Source organism: Emydura macquarii, unplaced genomic scaffold (assembly GCF_026122565.2).
Source record: "Emydura macquarii macquarii isolate MOO-44397 ecotype Brisbane River unplaced genomic scaffold, CSIRO-AGI_Emac_v2 contig_587, whole genome shotgun sequence".
NCBI lineage: Eukaryota > Metazoa > Chordata > Testudines > Chelidae > Emydura > Emydura macquarii.
This window is the reverse complement of record NW_027130724.1, coordinates 15806147-15829063: the sequence shown is the minus strand read 5'-3', so window position 1 is coordinate 15829063 and position 22917 is coordinate 15806147.

The window sequence follows — 22917 nt, the reverse complement described above, 5'->3', positions numbered from 1 at the left end:
TCTTGCCACCTAGCATGCCTAATATCTAGGTGATATTGAGGTTCCTCTAGGGAATTGTCCAAACAGGGTGCCTTGAGCTGAGATGGTGGCTCAGTGGATTAAACACATCTTTAAACAGGGCATGCCTGGTACCTTAGGGAGCAGATTGTGCAAGGCAACTTGTCACCTGATATTGGACAGGGCTGACAGCCAGCTAGGCCAGATTGGTCCACTGCATGGTACCTGGTGTTGGACACATGGTTTCATTCACTTGAGTGTCTACTCATCCGGTGTGAAAAGACCTGAGTCACACCAGGAAGCAATACTCTGCTACAGATTTGTACAAGGCAGGCTCAGAGTTTCTTAATATCTGTCCTGGCTCCTCAGGTAGAACTATGTTTGCTGATCAGGTTGTTTCTTGTCTTTAATTTCAGTAGGATCTTGGCAAGGTGTTCCTTGACAGTTAAGGGACAGTCCAGTGTAACACCTAGATACATAGGCTTTAGGTCGTGGTCCAACCTGTGTCCATTCAGGAAGATGTTGAGCTATTTGTTTGTTTAGTCTTTGTGTGATACAGATGGAAGCAGCTGGAAACTGTCTTTTGGTTTAAGTCTCCATCTTTTACAATAGAGGGACATCTTTTTCATGACCGCATTCAGGACTTCTAGATTACTCAAATCCTGTTCCTGTACTACCAGATAGATGTCATCTGCATAAATAAAACATCTGGCAGTGGTGGTAAGAAGGTCAGTTGTGCAGAAGTTGAAGTGTTGGTGCTAGCCCTGAGGTAGACCATTGTTTGGGGCCGCCAGGAGCTGTATTTTTATCCAAGTAAAACTTCGGAATGGGCAGCCTTTCAGCAACAATTCCACAGCTCTGACAACCCATTGTGGTAGTACCAATGACCGTTTGTACAGTAAGCCTGTATGCCAGATCATGTTGTATGCAATAGTGAGATCTAGAAATACTGTGCCTGTCTTCCGCCTGGTCTGGAGGCCACTCGATGTAGGTGGTAAGTGCCAGCAGTTAATCACTGGTGTAGCACTTTGATCTGAAACCTCCTTGATTTACACACAGGTTATCATCAACAGTGGGGGCAATTGTTTGAAGGATATGCCTTTCAAATAATTTACACATGCAGCTTAGCAAAGAGATGTGGCAGCAACTTGTTATAAGATGGTGGTCCCTCTCTGGTTTTGGCAGGGTTATTACTTAAGATCTGGTGCAGAGCAGAGGTATTTTATTTTTTGGGATTACTTCAGATAGAAATATGGCTACCTATAGTTTGCTAGTTTTTTTCCCCAGGTTCTTCAAGTATTTGGTGGAGATGCTATTAAGCCTACAGGCTTTCCCTGTTTTCAATGTTTTGATTGCTGTTTCTATTTCATCTGTGATAAAAGGCTGGAAGCCTTCTTTGGATTTAGATATACACTTCTAGTATTGCTACCATTTCTTCTTCACCTCTCCTTCAAACTTTTTATCTTTCTCCACCTTTGTGACGTTTATCAAGTGGGTAGCAATACTGTTTGGAGAGACTGGGTAGTGACACTATGTGCTGGAGGCTTCTGAACAGCAAGTTTTTTTCCATTGGTGCCAAGGCTTTGCAGCTAGAACTCATGTTTAGTTCCATAGTGACCTCTTCCCGTCTTGCCATTCTAGAAGCATTCAAGTTGCTTAAAAGATGTGTTGCGATGTCTGGATTGCCACTCTCTTCATATTCCTTGAGGAGTTCTGCATACCCCTCATCTAGACAGGACCATAGGTCCAAGACCAACCTTTTGGAATTAACTTGGTGGCAGGTTTGTAAATAGCTTTTGTGAACCACATGCAAGTTTCCACAATGGAGATAATGTGGGACATGAGTGATGTAGCAGTTGATGGATTGCCAATTTACTTTCCAATAGTTCCCATGAATGTTTTTATTGGTGTTCCCAGTAGGTATGGTTACTCCAACTTTGGAAAGGATTGGATGATGATGACTATATGGGAAATTTTTCAATATACTACGTATAGCCTGAAGTGGATGATTGCCCATGCCAGTGGTCTAGGTGAGGTCAAGGGAGTAGTCTTGCTTCCATCTGGCAGAATGAAAAGAACCCCATTGTTTTGGATCATGAATGAGTTGAAGGTCATAAAGTGAGACCCAGTCCAAAAGGTGAACTCCATTTTGATCCAACTCTCTGTATCCCCACGTGTTGTGATGGCTGTTAAATTCTCCACCATAAGTGGCAGGATGTGTGAGGTTTAGGAAGAATATCTGGAGTAGGTTAGGGGCTTGCACACATTTGCCACTCTAAAATGACTGGCTTTCACAACATCGCACAGATGTATTAGATAGGAGTGGCTTCGTGCCAACAAGATCTGCTCTAACTTATGTAGCATAGCCATATTTGCTATTCAGACAATAACTTGGAGGGTCATAAGCAACTGGCAGAGACGGAGTTGACGTGTCTCCTGAAGACAGATTACACCAGTCTTATGTTTGAAAGGTAGAGACTGGAGAATGGAGAGTAATGGTTGAACATTTAGCGGAATGATTTTCAGGGAACAAAAGTCTCACAATGCCTTGTGTCTGTAATTCTTTATATTTAAGTTCAACAAGCTTTAGGTGAAACTAGTGTGTTATCAATAAGCTGTACTTTGTCTGAGCCTCATCTTGTGAATTTGATTGATGGTGGATTGGGTGTCCTGTTACTCCGACCTATTGGCCCTTGGGAAATGTGTCCAGATGGCCAGAAAGGGACTACTTCTGATTCATGAGAGGCAGATAACGTTTACAACTGAGAAGCTCAAAGCCTCTCCCACTAGACCATTATCAGGAACTATTCATTACAGATGTTTTCTGTCATAATGACTTGGTTACAGGTGTCTTTATCTTAACAAGTAAGTAGACCAGATACCTTGAAAAAGAGCTTCATATGTCAACAGGTCATTTACATAGAACAAGAGACAAAGAAAATGCATGGTATGTAATGGGGAAAGTTGTTGAGTATTAGTTGGGAGTGAATTGAGCTGCAAAGTCACTTCTGTGGACTAACTTGGTATGTATAACCTTCCTTTCTGGACTGTGCTATATTGATCTTTGACTAATAAATTCCAATTTAACACGGTTATTCAACATCTTGTATTATTTTTATTAAAATTCAAACCTGTAACAGCCTGCTGAATATTTCTCATACTTGAGTCAGAGAAATAACTGCATCAATAATTCCTATCTATTTCCCATTGTCCTACTATTTAAGTGCTTCACAATCTTTAATGTAGTTATTCTCACAACAGCGTGTGAGAGAAGGAAGTACTATTATCCCCATTTTAAAGATGGAGAACTGAGGTACAGAGAGGTTAAGGGATTTTCCTAACATCACATAGGTTTGTGGTGGAGTAGAGACTCAAGCCCAAGTCTCCCCAATCCTAGGCTGGGTCCCTAACCACTAGACAAGTATTTGCAGCACAATCCTTGCTGTTTTTTAAAATGTCTGGGATTAAAAAAAACTGGTAAATTGCACAATGCTGTTGCTCTGTCATAGTCATGGTATATGACCAAAAATAGATCTGAAGTAGTGTATGCAACTGTGGTGTATATACTATTCTTTAGTCTATAGCTGGGGTAGTGACCTCAGTATTTTTATGAGTTATGGGGCTGTGGGTGAATTCAATATTCTTTACAGTTCTAGGGCTACAATATTTAGAGTGTACTTCTAACAGATGTTTGTTTGGGAGGGCAGTTGTTTATCAGTTAATTGTCCTAGATCACCAGAAAGTTCAGTCATTTACATCTTGATATTATGATACTAATTGCAGACTAGATCACTTTACACTAAAAGATATTAGCTGATTTTTTTTAAAAGCTTTTTTGTTGTTGTTGTTTGCACTTCCTCCCAAAAGGGAAAGGATTGGACTGTTTATCCTGAAGTTGAAAAGCTGGCTATTTAACATATTCAGAAAAGGTTATTGTGTGGGTTTTTTTTTTTTTTTTTTTTTTTTTTTTTTTGGTATAAATATTTGCAGGGCTATAACACTGGTGACTTGCTGTACTTAACAAATAAAGGACTTATGGCAGAATTCCCATAAAGGGAATAGCAATATAGAGCATTAGTGATATCCCTTCCAATTTTATGTTTAATTCATGAAAGCTTCATTTTAATCATCTTGGCACCAGTGGATTAGGAGTTCAAAATTCACTGTGGCATTTATTTCACCTTTTGATATAAAACAAGCACACCCCGTGTAAGTGGCCCAGAGTTTGTGAATCCAAGAACTCCATGCTACCTCTTGCAACATTGCTTCATTACTATCTCCTCATAGTTTGAACTGTGTCAGGTTGTGAGGAAGCACTGCCTCTGCAAATGGTAAGGAAAGCAACAACCACAGGGTAGCTGTGAAGATTCCAGAGGGGCCAAGTAGAATAACTAAAGACTTGCTGGACAATAATTTTACTGAATGTATAAAGAGCAGGATATTGAAAGATATGAATATAGAGGAAAAACAGAATGTTCCAGTATGCTATGATATTGCATCACTAATACTCTGGTAGGGGCTAGATGTCTCAAAAGACTGGTAAAGAATACCCAGCCTTTAACCTCTACGTTGATTGTTTTTAAATCCAGTCCATCTTAGTATAGGCCAAAAGTCTGTGCTTACTTGGTGAACAATAATGGGCTAACCTGAAATGAACTTGTACAATGCCTACTGAATATTTCTCTACATCACACAATGCTACCAGCCTCTGGGAGTCACAGCAGGAAGAAAGACTGCTCTCTCTTAACTACTCAATTGGCCCTTCCAGGTGGGGAAAGCTTGCACATACACACACTGTGCTCATCTCTGTGCTGTGCCTGTGCTGTGGCAAACCGGAGGACTTAGGGCCTGGTCCAAAGGTCATTTAGAATCAATGGAAAGTCTTCACTGGGCTTTAGGTCAGGTCCATAATCTCCAGGAATCTGTCCAATTCCTTTGACCAAATTAATTTAAAAAGCTCCCCCCAATAGGTGTCTTACCTCCGACTAGCAGATAACTGCCTCAGAAATGGTAAAAACGTAAGAAAGTAATTGCAGAATAAGACTGTCTTGAGGAGACTTATGATATCATTGCTTAGTGCTCAGACGTTTTAAACCAGCTGTTGTTTCTGCAAAGCACTGTCATGTGTCTCCCATGAAGTTCATGGCAAGTATCTGGCATTAATCATGTTCAATCAAGCTGATGACATTGAATGTCACAATAACACTCTTGATAAATATCTGAATAAATCTGAGTCCAACTTAGTCTATTGCCTCCAAGGAACTGCAGACTCATTATAATATCATTATCTAAAACTAATTAGTACTTGGTGTTTGTAGCCTGCTGGCATTAGGAGACTGATTAACATTCTTCTGAGGCAAGATTGGTTTGTTTTTCATTTTTTTCCTCCTTTGCTTTTGCTTCAAATAGAAAGAATAAATGATTAACTATTTACATCTGTGCACAATGCAGATCAATTTCTTTTATTAATCTATAGAACACAAATAATTAGCTCTTAAGTTGTGCTCAAGGCATTTACATCATTGCTTGACATATAACCATCAGATTCTGGGGTGCAATTCAGACCAGTGAGTGGCTGTGTCACTGCTTATATTTTAACCCTGAGTGCCTCTCAAAAATGCTTCTATTTGTGGCTCCCTACCTGGGACATGCACACAGCCATCATGCACTCCATGTTCCATATGCTGTACAGCTCTGATTAAACCACTTTGAATTCAACAGCCTGCCAGCAGTTATCACTGACACACTTGTCTTTACCAGACTTGGTTAATGTTATCAGGTGAAACCTCAACACACCTCCAGTCCTGAACTTCCCCAGAGCCATGTGCTGTCTCATGCAGTGTTCAGAGGAATAATAAGATCTGTTTGCTTCTTTAAAGAGACAAATCACATCAGTTTGCCACATTAATTGGAATTGACATTTACTTTAGTACAAACACAGCAATGTTAGCTTAGATTAATAGTAAAACAAGCTTATTAACAAAAGAAGATAGGATTTTAACTGAGTTGAAGTGTAAGAAAAAGTTAGAAATGGTTACAAGCAAATAAGTGAAAACACAAATCTAAAACTTAATATAGCAAGTTTTGGTTCAAGGCTTTTTCAAGATGGCCTTTCTCACCCACAGTCTTCCAGCAAGATGGTGACTGACCCTCTCCTTGGTCAGGATCTCTTCCAGAGGGCCCAAAGATTCTGGTGCCTTAATTGTCTTCAGTTAAAGAGAGAACTTGGGGTTCTCTTCCCCTTTCTTTTATAGTTCATTGAATCTATCAAGTAGATTCTTCTGAAAGATACCCCTCAAATTAAAGTTTATTCAAGCTGTAAGGAAGGCAACATGGAGTCTGGTGGTAAAGGAAGCTCTATGCTTTCTTCCCTCCCTTGTGTTTGCTGAAATGCATATTGTTCTGTTTCCTGCCATCTTCTCTCCCTGCCGTCTTGATGATTCCATTTACTACCTACATGTAAACTGAGGTAAATACACATTCTTTTGTTTAGGATAGACCTATTTAGCAGTTTCTGCCTAGGCAGAGCTGTCTGGTTTTGAACATGTGGTAATAATACCATAGAGTGAATTCATAACTTCATATAATGTTGCTACATATATTTCACCATGATATTCTTTACCAGTGAGTTAAATTTTTCAAATGATGCCTCAAGGCATATTTGTACAAAGATTATTACAGTAGTGTTTAGGGTGTGAATACCAGAGTGCTTTGAGTCACAATAGTGTGTCCTGGGGTGTGGGTGGGGAGTTTCTTTTGTTTTTGGTTTTGTTTTGTTTTTTTGTTGCTTGGTTGGGAGATTGCAGTGGGACTCTTACAGCGCAGTTAGTTTTTTTTTATTATTATTTTAATTTAGATGCTTCATTGACTTGTCAAAACAGATTTCATGAACCCGGTTCTGGCATGCTATTTTTTTCCTGGATATAATCTTAGATAACACTGAGTGGGTTTGGTTTTGTTTTTTTAACTTGCTAAATCTTTAGGATGAAAATAGTTTTTCGTTTTAAATATTACTCCATGTAATCCCTTTTCATTAGCCTATATTTTCAATCCTTTCATCCTATTTCTTTCCCTATTGAATTGCATTCTTTAACAGCTCATTGGGGCTGGGTTTTTTTGTTTTTTTTTAAATTGTTTGAGTTGCAAATGCCATTATTTTTATTTTGATGGAAGACAACTTGGGGATGGGATCATCTCACTTCAAAATTTCACCAGGGGGAGGGAGGGGAAGCTCTACGATATCAGATGCTTAAGTGTCAAGGAGTCCATGAACATGATCAAAACCAGATTTGCAAGAGATCATTCCTAACACATTCAGATATTTTGTAGCAGTAATTTTTCCCCTTTGCCATTATCCAACCATACTTTAAATGTATGACACTGTACATAGTCCATGCACTATGTACATTGCTGCCACAATAATGGACCAGATTTACAGGGAGGAGGAAGCTCTGGCTCTCTTTTGGTTTATAGGTAGCCATAAATGAAGTGCATGAAGGGGACTTGAGGAGATGTCTCATGGACTAGTCTGATGTCTGCAAGAGATCACTATAGCCAAAGCAGATTAGTAAACAAAGTTCTGGTTCTATTTTTGTAAAATGTTCTGAACCACAAAGTTTGGAAACTTTTATCCAGATGAGTAAGCTGTTGTGCGGTTTTAATGATTAGTCATCACTTTGCACAGCAGCATCACTGAGCATTACTGTCCTAGTGAATGGAATTGCTCAACTGTACCATAGACCTTATCCTACTGACAGCTAATGGAGATTTTCCTTTAGTTTAAGTGATAGTTGCTTCTGTCTCAAACAAGAGGCACTGAGTTTAATCCTTATTACATTCTTGAGATGGCAACATAATGACCACCATGAAGTCCTAGGTAACTGTGAATTTGTTGCAGCAGCATCCCAAAGAATAATCATCCTTGATAGAAAGTTTTCTTGTGGTAAAGAAATGCACTCCAGCACAAATTTAAGTGCAATTAATCTCACATCTAAAAATTAGGGTTTGTGCCAAAACAAAATAGTCTCTTGTGACATTTCACAACTGTGTGCAATTTTGTTCAGAGCCATTTCTTTGCTCCAAAAATTCATTTTTATTAAATTGTTACAAAATTTCACATTAAACCATGTTACATGAAAATGGTGTATTGCAGCAAAAATTCATAACTGAAATAATTTCAAAAAGTCTAGAATGGTGCTATGTTTGTGCAAAATGTCAGTTTTTGGTGGAACAAGCATAGGTAGCATGAAATAGGAATGCATCAGCTTTTTAGGCTTTTGAATTTCACTGCAGATATTTCAGATTCTTGTTTAGAATGCTCAGTCTTAGAATGGATATTTAGCTATAGCATGCAGTAAGAACAAAAATTACACAGATACCTCCTTTTCTAAAGTAACAGTAGTCTGTGTTGGCAGCTGAAATTAAATAAACATTCAATAAAATATCAATGCTTTTTCATATAAAATCTATAAAAGCACTGCTGTACATGAGATGGTTCTGTCTGCATTACTGAAGTTAATCATGTAGAGTTACTCTCTGACTTTAACCTGGGTTAGGAGGACATCATGTGGCGGAAAAACATATGATCAGAAAATGTAATGATAGGCCCTCTTCATAAATTTCCCCACTTTAAAAAAGAAAAATCAAGGTTTAATAGAATAACACTTTCATAACCTTTAACTCTAACAGATTTTATGCTGCTGACTATATAATGTTAGATTAAGGAACAGGCATATTAGTGTGATCTTTTAGATTAGAGTGGCATTTACCCCTCCTGATAAATCCTCTCTTGTAAGTGATCCAAACTTGGCTTTGTGAAGAGAACAAAGGCCTTGTCTCCAGGACTGCAGATTTCAGACTGTCCTAACTGCACTACAATAGATAAAGCATCTATGTGATATGATTTGCAGCACCACAGTTTCCCCCTGCTTACTACCATCTGGCTGTAACTGAGGCAAATACACAGTGTAAACAAGATCTGAGTGGTAGTAACAGTAAAAATGAAATTCATCCCCTCTACCTGTGGACAGGCTGCTGGGCTACAACTGCCACTTTTACAAGTTTATTGATAGTCTGATTAATATTCTTATTGGGTACCAGTCTAAGAGTAGCTAAAATTTAAATGAGAGAGAGCAATTTGGTAAAGTGGACGTGATGGACAAACCTATAAAAATTTGGAGGTTCATTTAAGATAATCACTGAAGAGTTTGAATGCTTATTTGAATCTTTTCCAGGCTACCCAAATTCACTAGTCTGCTAAACTGGGGTGAAAATCTGCCCAAGAATAAGTCACTCATAAGATTGATTTTTTTTATTTCCCCCCTCCCTCCCCCCCCCCCCAGCTTCCTTTTCCTGGTCAGATCAGATAGGATCTGCTCATGGTATTTCCTTTCTTACAGTATTATAGATCTACTGACTCAATGAAAAGAAAATATGATAAGAAGATGCTAACACTATTTTTCCTCCACCTACCCCATTTTTTTTAAAAGGGGGGGGAAAAAAACAAAAGAAAATTTTCCCTGTGAGCAAGTAGAATTTTGCAAAGCTGATATTTAAATATGCCTGTTCAGGAAGGACAGGTAGGGAAAAAAGGAAAGATGAGTTGCATTATACATCAAGAGTATATACACTTGTTCTGAGGCAGTGGTGTAGGTATGGTCCTGGGTGGGCCATGGCCCACCCACTTTGAAAGCAGGCCACCCAATCGGTTGCAGAAGTTCTGCTGCTGACACTCTGCTTAAGCAACCTTGGCAACTGGAGCGTTGGGCAGCTTAGTTTCTCCGCTGGTCGCTTCCTGAGCTTCTGGCTTCTGGCCATGTGGCTGGAAGCCAGAAGTTTGGGAAGCACTTGTTTTTCAGCCAGTCAAACTTATGCCCACCTATGTCAACCACAGGACCTGCCGAAAAATCAGTTCTAGCTACGCCCCTGTTCTGAGGTCCAGAAGGAAGTGAGAGGCAGACCAGTTGTAAAGATAAAGGGAGACGAAAAACTAAGGGTACATCATGGGAGAGGTCTACTATAGACCACCAAATCAGGAAGAGACGGTGGATGAGGCATTTCTAGAACAATTAACAGAAATACTACCAGATCTTGTTTTGGATAATGGGGGACTTTAACTATCCAGACATCTGTTGGAAAAGTAATATGGCCAAATACCATTTCCAGTAATATTTTGGAATGTATTAAGGGACAACTTTGTTCCAGAAAGTGGAGGAAGTAACCACGGGGATAGCCATTTTAGACTTGATTCTGACCAACAGTGAAGAATTGGTTATGGATCAGAAGGTGGCAGGCAATTTGTGTGAAAGTGATCATGAAATGATAGATTTCATTATCCTAAGGAAGGAGTAAAAGCAGTAGAATAAGAACAATGAACTTCAAAAAAGCAGATTTTAACAAACTGAACTGGTAGGTAAGATCCAATGGGAAGAAAATCTAAGGGACAAAGGAGTTCAGGAGAGTTGGCAGCTTCTCAAGGAGACAAAATTAAAGGCAAAACTACAAACTATCCCGATGCAAAGGAAAGATAGTCATATTGGACTCTTACTATGATTCCTACCAGGTGTTCTTTAATTACCTGAAGATCAAAAAGGAATCCTATTAAACATGGAAACATGGATGCATTGCTAAGGAGGAGTACAAAAGACTAGCACAAGCATGTAGGGACAAAATCAGAAAGGCTAAGGGCCAAAATGAGTTACACCTAGTAAGGGACATAAAAGTCAACAAGAAAAGGTTCTTCAAATACATTAAGGGCTAGATGGCACTAGAATCATTACAGCAGCACAGCTGTACCAATGCAGATGCTTTATTCTGACTGGATAGAGCTCCCCGTTGGCATAATTACGCCACATCCCTGAGCAGTGGTAGCTATAGCCACGGTGGCGCTTAGGTTGGCGTAGTAGTTTACGTTGCTTGGGAGATGGAGGGGAATGACTTATTCACACCCCTGAGCGACATATGTTATGCAGAAGTGTTAGTTGTGTACAAGCCCTAAGAGCAAGAGAAAGATGAAGGGAAGTGTAGATCCTCTATTTAGTGAGGCAGGAGAGCTAAAAACTGATATCAAGAAGGCTGAGGAGTTTACGGTCTATTTTGTTTTAGTCTTCACTAACGTGGTTCTTAACATAATTAAAGTAACAACAAGGTGGAAGGAAAGCAAAGCAAACCAAACCAAAATGTATGTTTTTTCCCCCATTTTGACTTGAGTTCCTTCCCTCTTGTTGTTACTATTAATTATGGTAAGTATCTGGTCATCATTAGACTTTTACTAATTTATTTTGCTTCAGCCTTCATTAAAAAGAGCAAAACATCAAATGTATGCAAGGATGTACTTGACATTGTGCCAAGTGATCACTGAATTACCTAATGACCATAGCAAAACAAACTTGACAACTGAATCAAAACAAAAAAAATTAAAGCTTGATGAAAACTAATCATTTTGTGTATCCCTTATTTGACCTCTGCACACTGCCTCAGCCCTTTGCCCATCCATTTTCTAGGTGAGTATATCAATAGGCAGCAAAAAACAAAAAAAACAAAAAACTGTCATTGGCTACAGGCTAGTATAGTAGGAGCAAACTGCTGGCTGGGGCAACAGAACCCCCTTAAGTCAGTCCTATCTGCAACAGCACAAAAAGGCTAAAGGCAATGTATTAACACTTTTAATCTGTGTGTGGGGGGGGATTTCTACAAAGGAATAATAGTGTTTTAGAACCTTGAGGAAATTTGTCACCAGGCTGAGGCTGAGCTACAAAAGATTTCCTGTGAGGGACTAGAAAGCACAGCCCTCTGCATTCCAGGGAAAGAAAAGGAGTTTGCTTAATGGGGTTTGTCTCACCTAAGAAATTGATCGCATTAGGTCCAGCCCCAGCAGTTAGAATGAAGAGCAAAAGGAGGAGAAACAAATTTCTTCACCGCATTTCTCAGACAGCAGGGACAGGGCATCTATCAGCCAACATCCAAAATAAACTAACATCAGGTTTCTCCTAACTCCATTACATAGGGCAGGCATTAGAGACAAGACACCCTTCTGCCATTCTCAGATCCCCTGATTTTCTCCAGGCTACTGATTTACATTCCCCATTTGCTTAATCATGTGCCTGTTGCCAATTAAATGTGTTAACATTGCCCCAAGGAACACCTGCTGTTATTTCTGGAATATTGGAATCCAAAACCTCAGGTGACTGCTGTCCTCTATAATCTCAGCAGTATCTTGAAGGGGCTTCTAGCTGCCTGAAACAGGATTTTACTGTCTTGCTAGGCAGATATGTTGTAGAGTTTCTCCACCACCACCACCACCACATCATCACCGTTCCTTTTTAAAGCTTGTTCGGTGATCAGGTAAAATACTTCTGAAGTATCTGGGGTGATATGTACGATGCGGTTTACTTTCACATTCAGATCCAGATCTAAACTTTGCACAGAAGCCAGGAAGGGATCGCCACCCAGCCCTGCTCTGCCCTGAGTTCCACTCCGAGCCTGGCCTCTGCCCTGGCTGCGGCACCCGCCGCCCGCCCCCCCCCCGACCCCTGGCTGCAGCCCCTGCTGCCAGAGTCCTGCTCCCCGCCTCAACCCCATTCCCAGCCCCAGCCCTGACCTCAGCCTCTGACCCTGCTCCCAGCCTCAACTGGTGGGGGAGGATGTGGACAGGTGTAAGAGGGAGCATGGGGAAAAGCATTTGGGGACCACTGGCTTAAGTGATGGAGGACTGTGGTGTGAATCTAAAGATCCCTACACAGCCAATGACCCATGTTGGCATCAATATGAATACATAAGTTGAAATTTTTGTTTGTTTTTAAAAACGTATGACATTGTTTTTTGGATGTAATGTTAAAAGAATGTTACAGTTGCAAAGTCAAGTCCTATGGAAAAAATAGCATGTGATCAAATAATTAAAGACTGTGTATACTTGTATAACAGGCTTTTGAAGTCAGTAGGGTTTTCATTATACACAGGAGTAACTTCACTCACCAAGTTCTCAGTGAATTCTATGAAACCTCTCAGGTAGTAAACTTAAATGAGTAGGTATTTGCATGGCTGGGTCCTATCTATAAAACGTTACACTGTCTTCTTAGTTTTTTGTGTTTGTGGTTTTTTTTTTCTTTTTCTTGTTTAAAAACTCTTCTTACCTTTCTGCACTTGTACTCATTTTTGCTCACTAACTGAATGCCAAATTAATGAAAATTGTGTTGCTTTACCACTTGTGTCCAAAATGCAAATTAAACCACCACTGACTTCACTAACAAACTTGGCCCAGGCACTCTCACTGGAGCTCCACCTACTTTCAGCAGAGTTTAACCCTCTACCTTTAAAAACAGTGTTGTTCCAGTCTCTTGCACACCAATTTCCAGGAATTTTAACATTCTGCTTACCAGTGGTTCTTGCCTATTGTATGTCAAAAGAGGCTTCTTCAGCAACATTAGTTCCAACCAGTAATAATGTACAAAGCTAACATGAGACAAATAAGTTGACTATTTGTTTTAAAAGGCTTTATTTGGCTGGCATGAAAAGTCTCTTATTGTGAGTGTGAATCTCCCTGTGACTTGTAGCTACGCTATTTAACTAGGGGGTTTGTTTGTTTGTTGACAAAGATATTTTAAATGTAATTGCTTAGCTGCTGAATGCATGTCAATATAACAAAGGTTAAAAGATACAGAAAATCAAACTGAGTTGACGAGAGTGCAAAGAACTGCAGAGAATTAATTAAATTGGTATATACTGTAAGGTGTGTGTGGTGTGTGTGTGTGTGTGTTTTGCACAACAAACTTGTGAAACTGACTAGTAATCAGACAATGGTTAGAATTAAAGTAAGGCTAAAAGCATGATAAACTAGGTGTTAACAGCAAGATGCTTAAAGTTCAAATACTACAAGCTTTATTCAGGCAAAACTCCCATTGATTTGAATAGGAATTTTGACTGAGTAAAGACTGTAGAACAAGCCCATGCAGTACCATATATATTATACCAGTACACCTACACTGATTCTGCACTGGGTGAGCTAATCTTTTGCTTGGAAAACAATGATTTCTACAAATGGATGGAAGGCTTCAGAGAGACTGACTGCACTAGTGTAGAGCAGATAATCCTTATTTTTAAAATGAAATATATAACACAGGTATCTGGTAAAGCCTGTGAGAACTCTGTGGTGTATGTAAGCACTACTCAGTCTGAGTAAAAATTGCAGAATCAGGCTTCCAAGTGCTGGCTATTCCTAGTGGAAGTCAGCTAAAGTACAGTAAGCAGCAGCAGTATTGAAATACAAGCCTTTTGGGTGAGATCCTAATTTCATTAGCGTTTGGATCCTGAAGTTTGCTTCAGAACCATCTATTATTGCAGGCCTGCCATAGTTCTAAACATTTACACACAACAGTATTCTACAGTAATGATTCAAAACATTACAGCTAACAATAGTGTTACATTATTTGCAACTGATGCTGTAGAATTATGTAGGGTGTGTTAAAAGGAGAGCCCACAAAGTCTTAAACCTTACCTAATATTCAGTTGCATTTTATGGAGTGTGGGAAGTTCAGGGAAATTTGAAATCTGCCTAAACTCAGTTTCAAATCCACACTTCTCCAGATACTCACTCCCTGTAATTAAAGCTTCTTAAAAAGGAAAGGATTGATGGTGGACTTTTGGTTTCAAATATGTATATCCTGCTGTTTGTACAATCTTCCTAATGGTGATTTAAACAAATCCTGCTTAATTTATTTATGCGGGTAGTCCCTTTTAAGTGAACAGGATTACTTGGATGAGTAAAGTGACCTGGACTGAATGCAGAATGTGGGTGCTCAATCTCCCCTTCTGTCTTCATAGGGTCTAATGTATGCAGTTGCATAAATCCTTTTATATATTAGTGAAGTTAGGGATATTTAATTTAGACAGAGGAGATGATATTGTGCCCTTTTTTGACCAGAGCAGTTAGCCAATATTCAGAATCTTGTGAGTTGTTTGCACTGGAGGAGAAATTGATGATGGAGTCAGGTATTTTCTTTGATGTAATACTGTTTATTTACAAAGAATGTACAAAGAGGAGATGGTTTTTTTGCTCAAAGTCCCAATTCTGTCTCGGGTAGCAAAAAGGTTTTTCTACCCAAAAAGGTTTATCTTGTTTTTTACTCAGAACCATGCTCCCAATACTTATTCTGGCTTTCTCCTTGATTTTCTGCTACTTTTCTCAGGTTCTTGGTTTCCAAGGTCCATCCCCCCAATCCATACACTACTTCACCAAAACAATGCCCAGTCTCCCTATAAGGTGCTATGGGGTAGGAATGCACGGATGATACGTTTGGTGGGGCGCAGCTAACAGAACATAAGAGTTTTTCCTCTCTCTCTCTCTCTCTCTCTCTCTGTGCTGTGGTGGTTTTATATAAAACACTTCCCTGGCTTGGATATCAATCAAGAGTTTTACATAATGGCTATTACTTTTAAAGCACAGGGGAAAGGCTCTGGAAAGGACTGAAGGGTCACATATTGGAAGACCTGAAGTGCTTTCTGTAAGATAATGCATACACCTATTTCTTGTGTCAAACTAGATTGAACTAGAAATGTCCAAACTTGAATAGCATACTGCTCTAGATTCTTTAGCCATACAAAAAATAGATACCAGTGTTTACAATCTAGAGGATGCTGTGATGACTAGGGAGAAAAGTTGTCTTACACAAAGTGCAGTAGGCTGAGGGAAACCAGGCCAACCTCTCCAAATTGTAGGATTCTGCACCGCATAAACACTTAAAATCTTTTGTAAATATTAATGCTGCTTCTGTCTCTTTTGTTTATTTGATGAACCACTGGTCTTTCAATATCCTTTCATCTGTGAAATATCTTAGAAGCAGTGCCCCACGGTAGAGAACACATTTTTACAGTAGAAGACACTGAATAGAATTAATAAAATGATATTTTCTGTCTAATATTTACAGGAGATGTATCCAAATCCCATAGAGCACTCAGGGATTTACCCTTACAAATTCTAACTTACTATAGTTCATAATATTAATTAACTGCATTTTGTGGAAGACTAGATAGTTTGGGAGATTAGTAATGGGAAGAAGAGTCTTTCATATTGTATGTCTGTCTGAAACTTTTCAGTGACCTATGTCATGCACCTGATGGTGTCAGTCCAGTCCCCAGCACTAAAACAATCCTCCACCACAACTGGCACTAGCTGTCACTTTTGTTCAATCTCAGTAAAGAGGTCAAGGACTGGCCAGGCACTATCGACTCCTCCATAGAAGTGTTCCCTCTAACTCAGGATTGGCAGAGCAGTATGGAGAATCTTGCACACTCACTATGTATTTTGTATCTCTTCTGGGCCTAGTTCTCCATTTCTTGCACACTCCAAGCACCACTTACTATAGTGCCTCTGCTGTCATGTCTACAATAGCTTTACAGTGGTTAGGCAGTTAGCATCCTGTGACCACTGCTTAACAAGCTGATTACCTTGTGCTCCCCCATTTGTTTCTATCTGCCTATTATCTCCCATCTTATACTTGGATTGCAAGCTCTGCGGGGTTGTGACTGTCTTTATGATGTATTTGCAAGGGCTAAACACAATGAGGCCTTGATAGATGAGTGGGAATCCTAAATGCTACATCAGTGCAAATAATAATTCATACCGATACTGTGTTTTCTTAGGTATGCAGCAGATGAAATTTGCTAGATTGACAAGTATTGTTTTTTAAGTATCATGGAAATGTATCCTGAACAGGTGGGTTGTTTCAAGCCTCCGAAATTTGATTCCTTGATGGTGGTAGCGCTGTTCACACTGCTTTATGAGAAATGGTTCATCAGTATTTAATAACAAAGAAGCTCCTCATAAACATTCCACTGAAATCATGAGATTAGTTGATCATTTTGAATACAAACTTCATAAAAATACCAAATTTACAATAAAGTCGGAAAGCCCATGACTCTTGGACATGACTGATTATAATGATTTGCCCATGGAACACTGAGATCCACAGTGGCTGGAGGTCATGACACCTTATTTCTCCATGGCTAACCAAACCCATCACTCCTCATGGAGTTTTCTGGGCTTTTTTGCTCCCCTTCACATGCAATCCAATATAAGGCCAGACGTTGGCGGTCAAGCTGGCCTCTAAAATTGTGGGCACACTTTTCTATACATTAATTTTTACAAAGGCAATTTTTCTCAGACAATCTTTTATTCATGTAAAATTGTACCCATGGTTTTAGAAATCACTTGAAAATCTCTAGTTCTGTAAAGTGCCTTGCAAAACATTAGGTCCAAATTTTGTGCATCCAAAGATTCATGTGCACAGCCCTATTAAAGTCAATGGAAGCCATGCACACAAATCTGGTAATTCGTTTTGGACCATAATAAAAGATCTTAATATAATATATATCAAATTATATGTCAAATCCACAATTAATATAATTAAATTTAAAAATCAATTTAAACTGATTATCAGAAACATATGGTCAAGTCGAAGTGTGAAAGTGGCAGCCTTTTTCCTCAAGGAAGAGTAGAACTAAAGCTTCCCCACTGATACCGTAGTTGCAAAATGACACTGAGAAACAATTAATAAACCATTAGCAGTGGAATGCAATGGTGTTGGTGGCCTGTAATTCATTAGGAGGTCAAGATATGTTGGATGATACTGGAAATGCAGTCAAACACATATTTGAACTTAATAAACTATTCAATACAGAAGCTTGATTTAAATTGCAGCAGAATTGCCTTTTTCTAGGCTATCAGGTTTTTTAAAAACCCAAAACACAGCTTCACCTCACTGATCTGTGTAATGGGCTTCTTTTAAAACACTTATAAGTAAAGCATTATACTAATGAACAGGTAAGGTGACAAAAGCATTAGTCAAAGATACCAAGGTATCTTGATATGAATTTTAAATAATATGGAAACTGCTTTTATAATAGCTTGATGTATAGCCCTAAAGCTTAAGCAAAACTATGCTCCAAGGATGCATTTAATCTAGTAACATTTGAGGCAAAACCCTTTCTAGAAAGAGAGCGGGAGATTCAGTGCTGTTTTTCCAAGCTGAGGAACTATTTGACAACTTGTTTTCAAGACAAATTTAAAATACTAATATACAATACATCTACATTTGGAGTTCATGAAGTTGGTGAATGCAGGGTCAGGAATGAATACGATAAATGAGCAATACAAGGGTTTAGTTCCTTAGCAATACCATATGACTCCTGCAAGCCAGCAGACCCTGTAAAGGGAACAGAATATAAACTACTTAAACAAAACAGTACACAACCTTCTGTACTATACCAAAAAGGTATAATGGAGACTAGTAAAGAGCAGGTAATGCAAGCCAAAATAAGTCAGTTCTGTCCAGAGAAATCTATCCAGCATGTGTGATGCAAAGCAAATATAGTATTACAAAGCACCCAAGTCTGTTCAGTCAGTCAAATAATTTTATTTTTTCTTTGTCCCTCTCCTGTTTAGTGGCTGCAACTCTCTGGGCCAATTAGTCTGGCTCTATTTTATTTGTTGTTTTTTAACTTTTGTACAGCCCCACAGTTTGGGTGTTATATATACAAGTAAAGAAAATTAAACTGGCTGAACATTCTGGCACTTCTTTCCTTGGAAAATATTGCTTCATATAATGGAATGTTCAGCTGGCATTCACTGTGCTGCTAAGGAGAGAGCAGTTTAGGTTGGTTTATATTTAAAATATATATATATATATATATTTCTTTTTTTTTTTTAAATTTCACTGATGCCTTTTAATGTATTTAAGATCTCTCCTGTCACAGTCATTCTGGTAGAACAAAGTGTTTTCCTTCACTGTTTACGGGGTTGAATGGCAAGGTCACAAGCCAGGATCCTGAGCTACAAGACTAAGTCACAGTGCTAATATCTCCTTTTTGGAGCAGAACCTGCCTGGGTTTGTTTGTGTTTTTTTTTTTTTTTTTTTTTTTTAAATGTAATAAAAAAAAATTGCCTGTAATTCTTGCATGATTGGGTAAAAAGTAGGTCCAGTCAAGCAAGAATAAAGGCCATTTTCAAGACAGGCTTTCAGAATTCCAAGAACCCTGGGCTAGTCTACCTCTGCACTGTTTATTCAAATGGTAAACCAAAAAAAACCTTCTCTTTCAAACCTTCCTTAAAACACTCTTATTTCACAAAGCCTTACAACACTGACCCTCTTCCAAAACTGACCTCATCACTACTAACATCTGCTCCTGTCCATATTTGAACTCTTACTTGTTGTATCATATTTTATTAATATTCATGGAGCAGGGACCTTGGGGTCAGATTATTCTCCGTTATATCAGTGTAAATCCAGAGTTACTTCACACACTTCCTATGTGATCTTGGGCAAGTCACTTAATCTCTGTGCCTCCGTTTCTCATTCGTTAAATGGAAAAGAACATGCCCATGTGTACACTATGGGCACTACAGCAGCACAACTGCAGCTATGCCACTGTGGTGCCCATCATGTAGACTCCTCATACATCAATGGAAGGGGATTTTCCATCTATGTAGATAATCCAGTTCCTTGAGCAGCAGTAGATATTCTTCAGTCAACCTAGTCACATTAGGGGTTAGTTTGGCTTAACTATGGTGTTCAAGGATGTGAATTTTTCATACCCCTGAATGACATAGCTAGCTGGATCTAAATTTTAAGTGTAGATCAGTCCTCAATGTCTTCCCCACAAGGATGTTGTGTGGATAATTCCATTTTGGACCTGATTCTCATATACATTAAGAGCATTGTAAAGGGGCCTTGCATTGGATGTAAATGAAAATTAGAATATAAAAGGGCCATAGTGTAACTGGAAATTCAGACCACTAATGTGTGTGAGTTGCTTAGATACTACAGTAATAGAGATTATATCTTTACATACGATAGAAGATTAGATTAGAGTGGACCTGAATAAGGACTCTGAGATCTGAGTCATGGTAAATCTCTTAACTTGCTTTTGTGTATTGCAATGTAAATATAATGGCTGTTTTCATCCCTGGTTTATTACACTAATTGTATAATATTCACTAATTTACTTACCCTTAATAATAGGACCAGCTATGCTCCCACTGTCTGTATGTTGACCCATTGTAACAGTATTTACTGTTAGTGGTTTCTCCCATCCTTATTTACCCCATAGAAATTCCATACATAAACTAATCTGGCCCTAAACTATATCCATTTTCTGCACACTCATCCCTGACACAGGTCCCCAAGGTAGCTACAGGCTGGGGAAACCCTAGCACATCGGCCCAATTCGCTCCATGCTGTCAGGAATCATGGAGGAACTGGGAACGCAGAACTGGCACAAATGCACACAGCCTTTGCACAGATTGCCCTGACCTCATGCTGATTCTCATAGCATAGGTTCTACACATCTTTAGGGTATCTACATGATTTAAGAACAAATTCTCCCAAAGGGAACAATATGGGGCAAAACCTCAAAGATTTCCTCTCCCTTAGCTTTCTCATTTGGTGCAGTATGGTGGTAACTGGGCTCAATAAAGCATTAGTACATACAGAATCCATAGTTTCACTCCCCCTCCCCCCATGAAATGCCACATTAAAGCATATTTCTTGGGCTAATATTCTGATGATTACACATGTGTGATTATTAGCACAGAAACACTTTAAAAACATTTTTTTAATTTAGCATGTTAGAAGAAATGTAGTGTATTAAGTTTTAATTCCTAACTCTTTGTGTAAGTAAAATATTGTATGGCCTAGCTTCATCTCTGTTGTTTTTTGCCCCTTCAACATCACTCAAATCTCTGCTACAAGTCCATGGCTAATTTGTAGAATGTACTGAAACGAGTGCATTTACAAGTATATATTATACTCCATTATATTCACCATTTGTTAACATAAGTTTTTTGCCTCATGCTGAGCCATGTGAGCCATGCTTCAGGTGAATGATTCAGATTAAAGACTGAACTACTGAAATTCAAATTCAGTATAAATCTCCTATTCTCTTGCCATTAACTTGCTGAGGAGCCTGAGCAACCTGACGGATGACAGAATAATAAAATAGTTTTAATGTCACTGCCTTATAAACGGAAACTGTCAAACATTAATACTCCCAAAATTGCTAGTCTTTTTAAAAGTTATTTTCCTTGCAAACAGATTCCCTTGGCATTTTTAATCTGTGCAGCAGTTAGATGTGGACATACTGTTAGACTTAGCATACCACAGCAACTCATTGTCATGATGCACCAGGTATACTGCATCTGACATTGGCCAATGTTTGATGTTGCACAGAAAGGCAAAAAAATTTACCACCCACCCTCCACAGTGCACCTGGCTGGTTGCATGGGGTTGATTTTTCTTCTGAGACTCGGCAGGCAATTTTCTCATGCCCTGATATAAGAGAACTTACACATAATGTATCTCTTTCTATCTAGATCTTGCAACAGCAAAAATTCAGAAAGCTATTTAACTTGCTAATATCCTGTGGCAATATAGTCCCCAGATTTAATATATACCACTGAAAATAATTATTTTCTTACCTGGCCTAAAACTAAAAGTCAGCAAACAGAGTAAGTGCCTATTTCTTACTGCGCCACAGGGTAAGAGGCATATGCACCTCCTTCCCTGATCAGATTCCATCATACTGTAATTACTTTATATAGTGTTCCCCTTCTTCCTCTATATTTTTCCTCTCCCCACTGGGCTAAATTACTTTGAGACATCTCCCCCAACTAAAATGCCTGCACAAATCCTGCATTTCGACAGCCACATGGAAATTTCAGTGCACACTTACTCATTCTATGTATCTGTGTGCCCATCCTGTGTGTACAAACTTTGGGATCTGTGTTCACAATATAGGTGACCATATTTGAAAATTACAGGGGGTATCTTCTTTCATCATGTGCAAGGCACCTCAGCCCCATTCCTCTGTTTTTTATGCTTTTTATTAGTCATTTTAGTCATAGCTGTAATAGATATGGCAATTTCCTGCAATATCCTTGGAAAACCTCATCAAATTAAGTTTAAGTATCTTGGGAATCCATTGTATTAAATGAAAATGTATTATTTTGGCCTGGATGATCAAAGGACTATACTTGCACCGACTTAAGGGGGGCAGTGTGCAGGGTGGGAGGAGCTGACATTATACAGACACTGTTACCTGAACTACATTGACCTTATGCCTCTAGTCGAGGTGGATTTAATATGTAGCGGGTGAATTACAAGGGCAGGAGGAATACTGTAGTGTGTATGCTTACATATTTAGGTTGACACAAGGTGCCTTATGTCAACTTAACTTTGTAGTGTAGATATGCCCTTCATTCTCCTCCTCCCTGAGAGCTAAGTAGACCCCAAAGAAAATAATGTATCTTATTACTATTTGCATGGATCATGTGAAAATGATTTAAAACGATGACAAAAATTAATTCTGTCCCTACTTTAATGAACAATATATATTATTTTGGAACGATCAACCTGCTTAATTTAGCAGCTCCGATAAAGAATTTTCTGAATGTGGCTTCACATCTGGAAACATAGAACATTATGCTAATGATTGTTTTTAATAGAGATGTTTGAAGACCAGACTTAATTCTTGCTGCCAAAAACATTTAAATCAATTAAATAACATTTGGAATAGGTCTGGAGTATTAACTTTGTTGCACAAGTAATCCAATTTCTAAAAACTGGATGGTATGCAATATTTGTTGACATTTTCCTGTATATGTATAATACCTCAATAACATCTTCTGAAACGTCTGTCAAATAGAAATTTCCTGGAATTAGATATACAGTCAGGATGGAGAAAGTCACTAATGAGTTTAACATCTGAGTGTCAAACAGCAGAATTTGAGGTGTAAATGTCTCAGAATTTTTGGGGAACCTATTGGTAATAGGATCAGGGCATAAAATCATGGCTCTCTTTAAAAGTCTCTGTGTCCATGATCCCTGTGACCAGATACAGAAGCTCTGTTTGATTTCCAGAAAGTAGAGAGTT